Here is an 11011-nt window from a genome sequence, read left to right as displayed (position 1 = left end):
ACTGTATTCTAACTTCTCTACGGATTATAAACGTTTTTACTAGCCATAGATTCATCAAAAATAAGCAAACAACACACGTAAAACAGAATCTATCAAAAACAGAACAGTCTGTAGCAATCTGTAACTAACGCAAACTTATGGAACTCTAAAACTTCTACCAAAATATGAAGTCCTGGAAAATTTGTTTATTTAACATCAGAAAAAAGAATCAACGCAAAATCACGTTTCTGTGATTTATCATAACTAAATTCGTGCGCGCAAAGTTTCTGTTTTTCAGCAGAATCAAATCAACTATCATCGTAGGTTATCCTATAGGTTCTACTTGGCGCAAACACTAATTAAAAGATAAAACAACATCCAAATAGAAGCTAGATGGATTATTTATTGAATAACAACAAGGAAAAATATTGGGTTGCCTCCCAACAAGCACTATCGTTTAACGCCCCTAGCTAGGCATTGATAATTTTAATGATGCTCACATGAAAGACAAGAATTGAAGCACAAATAAAGCATCATGAAACACGTGACAAACACATCTAAGTCTAACATACTTCCTATGCATAGGCATATTATAAGCAAACAAATTTGCAAGGCAAGCAAAAACTAGTATACGCAAGGAAGAAGAACGAGACGATAGCAATCTCAACATGATGAGAGGTAATTTAATAAGATAAAAAATTCTATGACCATATTTTCCTCTATCATAATAATTACATGTAGTACCATAGGCAAATTCAACAAAATAGCAATCACAAAACATATTCTCCACATGATCCACATGCATGCAAAGTTGACACTCTTCCAAACCCACTTTTAGTATTATTGCAAACACTATTATCAATCTCATATTCATCATGGGGCTTAAATAAATTTTCAAGGTTATAAGAAGAATCACCCCAATCATGATCATTGAAACAAGTAGTAGACATAGCAAAACTAGCATCCCCAAGCTTAGGGTTTTGCATATTATTAGCACAATTGACATCAAGAGAATTTATAGGAAAATCATTGCAATCATGCTTTTTATTCAAGGGGTTATCGTGAATCTCTTCATAAATTTTTTCATCATAATTTTCAGATTCACAATTTTTAAGCAAAACTTCATAAAGATAATCTAGTGCACAAAACTCACTAGCAATTGGTTCATCATAATTGGATCTCTTAAAAAGATTGGCAAGCGGATGAGGATCCATAGATCTTAGCTTCTCTGTTTAGTAATAAATAAGCATCTAATCCAACCAAACAAGCAAACAAAAGGGCAAGCAAAAGAGAGGAGGAGATTGGGAAAGAGAGGGCGAATAAAACGGCAAGGGTGAAGTGGGGGAGAGGAAAACGAGAGGCAAATGGCAAATAATGTAATGCGAGAGATAGGGATTGTGATGGGTACTTGGTATGGTTGACTTGCTTGCGTGAGCCTCCCTGGCAACGGCGCCAGAAATTCTTCTTGCTACCTCTTGAGCACTGCATTGGATTTCCCTGAAGAGGAGAGGATGATGCAACAAAGTAGCGTAAGTATTTCCCTCAGTTTTTGAGAACCAAGGTATCAATCCAGTAGGAGACCACACACAAGTCCCTCGTACCTACACAAAATGATAGCAACTCGCAACCAACGCTTAGGAGTTGTCAATCCCTTCACGGTCACTTACGAGAGTGAGATCTGATAGAGATAATATTTTTGGTATTTTTGATAGATAGATGCAAAGTAAAAAATTAAAAGCAAAGTAAAAACAAAGCAAGTACATAAAGTGATAGAGATTGATATGATGAGAATAGAGTTGGGGGCCATAGGTTTCACTAGTGGCTTCTCTCAAGAGCATAGATATTCTACGGTGGGTGAACAAATTACTGTTGAGCAATTGATAGAATTGAGCATAGTTATGAGTATATCTAGGCAATGATCATGTATATAGGCATCACGTCCAAAACAAGTAGATCGAAACGATTCTGCATCTACTACTATTACTCCACTCATCGACCGCTATCCAGCATGCATCTAGAGTCTTAAGTAAAAACATAGTAACGCCTTAAGCAAGATGACATGATGTAGAGGGATAAATTCATGCAATATGATAAAAAACCCATCTTGTTATCCTCGATGGCAACAATACAATACGTGCCTTGCTGCCCCTTCTGTCACTGGGTAAGGACACCGCAAGATTGAACCCAAAGCTAAGCACTTCTCCCATTGCAAGAACTACCAATCTAGTTGGCCAAACCAAAAAGGATAATTTGAAGAGACTTGCAAAGATAACTCAATCATACATAAAAGAATTCAGAGAAGAATCAAATATTTTCCATAGATAATACTAGATCATAAACCCACAATTCATCGGTCTCAACAAACACACCGCAAAAAGAAGATTACATTGAATAGATCTCCACGAGAGAGAGGGAGAACATTGTATTGAGATCCAAAAAGAGAGAAGAAGCCATCTAGCTACTAGCTATGGACCCGAAGGTCTGAAGTAAACTACTCACACTTCATCGAAGGGGCTATGGTGATGATGTAGAAGCCCTCCATGGTGGATGCCCCCTCCGACAGAGCTCCGGAACAGGCCCCAAGATGGGATCTCGTGGATACAGAAGGTTGCGCCGGTGGAATTAGGTTTTTGGCTCCTGTTCTGATCGTTCAGGGATACATAGGTATATATAGGAGGAAGGAGTACGTTGGTGGAGCGTCGAGGGGCCCACGAGGTAGGGGGCGCGCCCAGGGGGGCGCGACCTCCACCCTCGTGACCGCCTCTGGCACTGCTTGGAGTAGGGTCCAAGTCTCTTGGATCACGTTTGATTGGAAAATCACGATCCCGAAGGTTTCATTCCGTTTGGACTCCGTTTGATATTCTGTTTCTTTGAAATACTGAAAAAGGCAAAAAATAGCAATTCTGGGCTGGGCCTCCGGTTAATAGGTTAGTCCCAAAAATAATATAAAAGTGGAAAATAAAGCCCAATATAGTCCAAAACAGTAGATAAAGTAGCATGGAGCAATCAAAAATTATAGATATGTTGGAGACGTATCAGTAGGTATGGTGGACTCTCATGGCAAAACTGGATTTAAGGATATTTGGAAGCACAAGTAGTATCTCTACTTGGTGCAAGGAATTTGGCTAGCATGAGGGGGAAAGGCAAGCTCAACATGTTTGGAAGGTCAATGACAATATACTTTAACTGAGATGTGAGAAAACATAAACCATTACGTTGTCTTCCTTGTCCAACATCAACTCTTTTAGCATGTCATACTTAATGAGTGCTTCACAATCATAAAAGATGTCCAAGATAATATACTTATATGTGAACCTCTCTTTCCTTATTACTTCCTATTAATTGCAATGATGACCAAACCTACGTTTATCAACTTTCAACAACTTTTATGCCTCATACTTTTTATGTGTGAAGTCATCACTAACCATAAGATCAATATAAACTCTTCTATTCTTTCTACTTTCTCAAGATCATAGCAAGATAGCAAATCCCTTGACTCAACACTAATCTTTATTATAGATAGCTCACGGACTAGATTACATAAAGAGATCACAAAGCAAAACTCAAAACTACTTGATACTAAAACTTCAATCTACTAGATCAAGATACTACTAAAAGGATCAAACTAAATGAAATGGTAAATATAGGAGTGTGATGGTGATACGATACCGGGGCACCTCCCCCAAGCTTGGCAGTTCCCAAGGGGAGTGCCCATACCCATGTGATTATGTCATCGGAGGTGGTGAAGTAGGACTTGTTGATGATGTAGGCTTGTCATCCATCTTCCAAGGCATAGGCTCACCATCATAGAAGGATGATCGAGTCTCCGGGATCCTTAAATCTGCAACCAAACTCGTCCTCTTGAATCTATATTCATACTCACAATTCTGGTTTTGCAGGTCATAGATCTGGGCTTGGAGGTGCTCGATTTTCTCTTGAAGCTTGAAGATGGTCTCCCCAATGACCTTGGCATCTAGCTTGTGGTTGTTGGTGAACTCCGTGATCATCATCTAGTTGGTGTTGAGTCCACGCTCAACCATCCCTTGGCACTTGAAGACTTGCTGATCCACGGCTTCGAGCTTTGTCTCCATGCTTCCGGTATGCCTTGGTACCTCCACATCGCGGATGTGCAGCACCCCCTCACGCATCTCAATGGTTTGAGGGTATTGCAGCACCTCCGTGATATAGGGGTTGATAACCCTCTCGAAAAACTTGTCCTTGGGAGCTCTTGGAGACGCCATGATGCTCTAGATCTATAACAGAAAACAACTCAAAACGAAAATAGAGGATATTTGCGTGATACGGTGGTCAAAACCTTTGGGAGTTTATATAATGAATTTTTACCGACCAAAATACGTAACGTGCAAGAAAACGGAGTCCGGGAGGCACACGAGGTGTCCACGAGACAGGGGGGCGCGCCCAGTAAGGGTGGGCGCGCCCTCCACCCTCGTGGAGGCCTCGTGTCCTTCTCGGACTACTTCTTTCTTCCTAAAATTCTTTAATATTCCAAAACGGATAAAAATTGCCATTAGAGTTGTTTTGGAGTCGGTTTACTTACCGTACCACATACCTATTCCTTTTTGGAGTCAGGAACGTCCTAGAAAGTGTCCCTTATGTATTCCTCCGGGGTTACGGTTTCAATAATATTAGTTTCAGCATTGATAGGATTACCTGAAATATAATGTTTAATTCTTTGACCGTTCACCACCCTCGGACTTGTGCCTTCGAAGTTGTTGATTTTTATGGCACCGGAACGATAGACCTCCTCGATAACGTAAGGACCTTCCCATTTAGAGAAAAGTTTTCCTGCAAAAAATCTTAAATGAGAGTTGAATAATAACACATAATCACCTACGTTAAACTCACGCTTTTGTATTCTTTTGTCATGCCAGCGTTTGACTTTTTCTTTGAATAGCTTGGCATTCTCATAAGCTTGGGCTCTCCATTCATCAAGTGAGCTAATATCAAACAACCTCTTCTCACCGGCAAGTTTGAAGTCATAGTTGAGCTCTTCAATAGCCCAATATGCTTTATGTTCAAGTTCTAGAGGTAAATGACAAGCTTTTCCATAAACCATCTTATATGGAGACATACCCATAGGATTTTTGTATGCAGATCTATAGGCCCATAATGCATCATCAAGTTTTTTGGACCAATTCTTTCTAGATCTATTGACAGTCTTTTGCAAAATTAAGTTCTCTATTGCTCAACTCTACCTGACCACTAGACTGCGGATGATAAGGAGATGTGATTCTATGATTAACATCATACTTAGCAAGCATCTTACAGAAAGCACCATGAATAAAATGTGAACCACCGTCAGTCATAAGATATCTAGGGACTCCAAACCTCGGAAAAATAACTTCTTTAAGCATTTTAATAGAAGTGTTATGATCAGCACTACTAGTTGGAATAGCTTCTACCCACTTAGTAACGTAATCAACAGCAACTAAAATATCTGTATAACCATTAGAGGTAGGAAAAGGTCCCATATAATCAAAGCCCCAAACATCAAACGGTTCAATAACAAGAGAATAATTCATAGGCATTTCTTGACGTCTACTAATATTACCAATTCTTTGACATTCATCACAAGATAAGACAAACTTACGAGCATCTTTGAAGAGAGTAGGCCAATAAAAACCAGATTACAGTACCTTATGTGCAGTTCTATCTCCACCGAGGTGTCCTCCATTGGATTCAGAGTGACACTTGCCTAGGATCTGTTCCTGTTCATGCTCAGGTACACAACGTCTAATAACACCATCTACTCCTTCTTTATAAAGGTGTGGGTCATCCCAGAAGTAATGTCTTAAGTCATAAAAGAACTTTTTCTTTTGCTGGTATGTGAAACTAGGAGGTAAAATTTAGCAACAATGTAATTGGCATAATCAGCATACCAAGGAGCAGTACGAGAAGCATTAACGACCACTAATTGTTCGTCAGGAAAGCTATCATCAATAGGCAGTGGGTCATCAAGAACATTCTCTAACCTAGACAAGTTGTCTGCAATGGGGTTCTCAGCTCCCTTTCTATCAATAATATGCAAATCAAATTGTTGGAGCAAGAGAACCCATCTAATGAGTCTAGGCTTAGCATATTTATTTTCCATAAGATATTTAATAGCAGCATGATCAGTGTGAATAGTAACTTTGGAATCAACAATATAAGGTCTAAACTTATCACATGCAAACACAACTGCTAAGAATTCCTTTTCAGTAGTAGCATAAGGCGGTATCAAGAGTCTTACTAGCATACTAGATAAGATTCAATTTCTTATCAACTCTTTTCCCTAGAACAACACCTACAGCATAATCACTAACATCACACGTAATTTCAAAGGCTAAATTCCAATCAGGTGGTTGAACAATAGGTGCAGTGATCAAAGCTTTCTTAAGTATTTCAAATGGTTCTACACAATCATCATCAAAGACAAAAGGAATATCTTTTTGCAATAAATTAGTCAAAGGCCTAGAGATTTTAGAAAATTCCTTAATGAACCTCCTATAAAAACCGGCATGACCAAGGAAACTTCATATACCTTTTATGTCCTTGGGACATGGCATCTTTTCAATAGCATCAACTTTAGACTTATCAACTTCAATACCTCTCTCAGAAATCTTATGCCCCAAGACAATGCCTTCATTAACCATAAAGTGGCACTTTTCCCAATTCAAGACGAGACTAGTGTCTTCGCATCTCTGCAAAACACGATCAAGGTTGCTCAAGCAATCATCAAAAGAGGATCCATAAACGGAGAAGTCATCCATGAATACCTCACAAATCTTTTCACAAAAGTCAGAGAATATAGCCATCATACATCTTTGAAAGGTAGCAGGTGCATTACATAAACCAAAAGGCATTCGTCTATAAGCAAAAGTACCGAAAGGGCAAGTAAAAGTAGTTTTTGATTGATCCCCCGCTGACATAGGTATTTGAGAGAAACCAGAATAACCATCTAGAAAGCAGAAATGTGTGTGTTTGGATAGTCTTTCTAGCATTTGATCAATAAAAGGTAAAGGGTAATTATCTTTCTTAGTAGCTTTATTTAATTTACGGAAATCAATTACCATCCTATAACCTGTAATAATTCTTTGCGGGATCAATTCATCTTTATCATTAGGAACGACAGTAATACCTCCCTTTTTAGGAACACAATGGACAGGGCTTACCCAATCACTATCAGCAACGGGATAAATTATACCTGCCTCAAGGAGCTTTAATATCTCCTTCCTTATCACTTCTTTCATCTTGGGATTCAGTCGTCGTTGAGAATCTCCAACTGGTTTAGCATCGGCCTCCAAATTAATTTTGTGTTGGCATAACGTGGGACTAATGTCCTTGAGATCATCCAGAGTATATCCAATAGCAGCACGGTGCTTCTTCAGAGTTTTCAATAATCTTTCTTCTTCTTGCTCTGAAAGGTTAGCACTAATAATAACAGGATATATTTTCTTTTCATCAAGATAAGCATACTTAAGCTTATCAAGTAATGGTTTGAGTTCAAACATGGGATCACCCTTGGGTGGAGGGGGATCCCCAAGAATTTCAACGGGAAGGTTGTGTTTCAGCATAGGTTCCTATTTAAGGAACACAGATAACCCATAAGTGTAGGGGATCGCAACAGCTTTCAAGGGTAAAGTATTCAACCCAAATTTATTGATTCGACACATGGGGAGCCAAAGAATATTCTTGAGTATTAGCAGTTGAGTTGTCAATTCAACCACACCTGGATAAATTAGTATCTGCAGCAACGTATTTAGTAGCAAAGTGGTATGATAATAAAGGTAACAGTGGCAAAAGTAAAGATAAATGTTTTTGAGTTTTTGTAGTAGTTGTAACAGTAGCAACGGAGAAGTAAATAAGCGAAGAACAATATGTGAAAAGCTCATAGGCAATGGATCAGTGATGGATAATTATGTCGGATGCGATTCCTCATGTAATAGCTATAACATAGGGTGACACAGAACTAGCTCCAGTTCATCAATGTAATGTAGGCATGTATTCCGTAAATAGTCATACGTGCTTATGGAAAAGAACTTGCATGACATCTTTTGTCCTACCCTCCCGTGGCAGCGGGGTCCTAGCGGAAACTAAGGGATATTAAGGCCTCCTTTTAATAGAGAACCGGAACAAAGCATTAACACATAGTGAATACATGAACTCCTCAAACTACGGTCATCACCGAGAAGTATCCCGATTATTGTCACTTCGGGGTTGTCGAATCATAACACATAATAGGTGACTATGGACTTGCAAGATAGGATCAAGAACACACATATATTCATGAAAACATAATAGGTTCAGATCTGAAATCATGGCACTCGGGCCCTACTGACAAGCATTATGCATAGCAAAGTCATAGCAACATCAATCTCAGAACATAGTGGATACTAGGGATCAAACCCTAACAAAACTAACTTGATTACATGGTAAATCTCATCCAACCCATCACCGTCCAGCAAGCCTATGATGGAATTACTCACGCACGGCGGTGAGCATCATGAAATTGGTGATGGAGGATGGTTGATGATGATGACGGCGACGAATCCCCCTCTCCGGAGCCCCGAGCGGACTCCAGACCAGCCCTCCCGAGAGAGATTAGGGCTTGGCGGCGGCTCCGTGTCGTAAAACACGATGAAACTTTCTCTCTGATTTTTTTCTCCCCGAACGTGAATATATGGAGTTGGAGTTGAGGTCGGTGGAGGTCCAAGGGGCCCACAAGATAGGGGGGCGCGCCCTACAGGGGGGCGCCCCCTTGTCTCGTGGACAGGCCCTGGGCCCCTGGTATATTTCTTTCGCCCAGAAATTCTTATTAATTCCAAAAAGTGCCTCCGTGGATTTTCAGGACATTCCGAGAACTTTTCTTTTCTACACATAAAACAACATCATGGCAGTTCTGCTGAAAACAGCGTCAGTCTGGGTTAGTTTCATTCAAATCATGCAAGTTAGAGTCCAAAACAAGTGCAAAAGTGTTTGGAAAAGTAGATACGTTGCAGATGTATCAACTCCCCCAAGCTTAAACCTTTGCTTGTCCTCAAGAAATTCAGTTGATAAACTGAAAGTGATAAAGAAAAACTTTTACAAACTTTGTTTGCTCTTGTTGTTGTAAACATGAAAAGCCAGCATTCAAGTTTCAGCAAATATTATGAACTAACCATACTCACAATAACACTTAGGTCTCACAATTACTCATATCAATAGCATAATCAGCTAGCGAGCCAGAATAACAAAACTCGGATGACAACACTTTCTCAAAATGATTATAACATGATATAACAAAATGGCATCTCGCTAGCCCTTTCTGAGGCCGCAAAACATAAATGCAGAGCACCTTTAAAGATCAAGGACTGACTAAACATTGTAATTCATGGTAAAAGAGATCCAGTCAAGTCATACCCAATATAAACCAATAGTAATGAATGCAAATGACAGTGTGCTCTCCAGCGGGTGCTTTTTAATAAGAAGGGTGATGACTCAACATAAAAGTAAATAGATAGGCCCTTCACAGAGGGAAGCAAGGATTTGTAGAGGTGCCAGAGCTCGATTTTAAAACAGAGATTGAATAAAATTTTGAGCGGCATACTTTCATTGTCAACGCAACAACTATGAGATGGTTGTATCTTCCATACTACATGCATTATAGGCAGTTCCCAAACAGAATGGTAAAGGTTTATACTCCCCCAACCACCAACAAGCATCAATCCATGGCTTGCTCGAAACAACGAGTGCCTCCAACATACAACAGCCATGGGGGGGTTTTGTTTAATTATTTTGATTTGCTTTGATCTTTTTGGATCATGGGACTGGGCATGCCAGTTACCGGCCCTTTCTCGTGAATGAGGAGCGGAGTCCACTCCTCATGAGAATAACCCACCTAGCATGGAAGATATAGGCAGCCCTAGTTGTAAGCTGCTCGATCATACAAAACAGAATTTCATTTGAAGGTTTGGAGTTTGGCACATACAAATTTACTTGGAACGGCAGGTAAATACTGCATATAGGTAGGTATAGTCGACTCATATGGAACAACTTTGGGGTTTAAGGAGTTTGAATGCACAAGCAGTATTCCCGCTTAGTACAGGTGAAGGCTAGCAAAAGACTGGGAAGCGACCAACTGAGAGAGCGACAACAGTCATAAACATGCATTAAAATTAATTCACACCGAATACAAGCATGAGGAGGATATAATCCACCATGAACATAAATATCATGAAGGCTATGTTGATTTGATTCAACTACATGCGTGAACATGTGCCAAGTCGAGTCACTCAATTCATTCAAAGGAGGATACCATCCCATCATACCACATCATAATCATTCTAATAGCATGTTGGCACGCAAGGTAAACCATTATAACTCATAGCTAATCAAGCATGGCACAAGCAACTATAATCTCTAAATGTCATTGCAAATATGTTTACTTCATAATAGCTGACTCAGAAACGATGAACTCATCATATTTACAAAAACAAGAGAGGTCGAGTCCATACCAGCTTTTCTCATCCCAATAAGTCCATCATATATCATCATTATTGCCTTTCACTTGCACGACCCAACGATGTGTATAATAATAAGAGTGCACCTGCATTGGACTAAGCTGGAATCTGCAAGCATTCAACTCAAGAGAGAAGACAAGTAATATGGGCTCTAAGTTAAATAAACAATCATGCATATAAGAGCCATTAAGCATTTTCAATAAAGTCTTCTCAACCCCCAAAGGAAAGAAAAGAAAATAAAACTATTTACACGGGAAAGCTCCCAACAAATAAGAAGAAGAAGAAGAAATCTTTTTGGGTTTTCATTTTAATTTCTACTACAAGCATGGAAATTAAACTAACTAATTTTTTTGGTTTTTCTGAAGGTTTATCAAACATACAAGAAGAAAACTAGAAAAAGCAATGTAAACTAACATGGATAATACAATGAAAGAGTATGAGCACCGACGACTAGTGTGTGAACATGAATGTAAAGTCGGTGAGAAATACGTAATCCCCCAAGCTTAGGCTTTTGGCCTAAGTTGGTCTAGTAC

The sequence above is a fragment of the Triticum dicoccoides genome, chromosome 7B (genome assembly GCF_002162155.2).
Source record: "Triticum dicoccoides isolate Atlit2015 ecotype Zavitan chromosome 7B, WEW_v2.0, whole genome shotgun sequence".
Lineage (NCBI taxonomy): Eukaryota > Viridiplantae > Streptophyta > Magnoliopsida > Poales > Poaceae > Triticum > Triticum dicoccoides.
The sequence above is the reverse complement of the archived record's forward strand: the minus strand, read 5'-3'. Positions refer to the sequence as shown.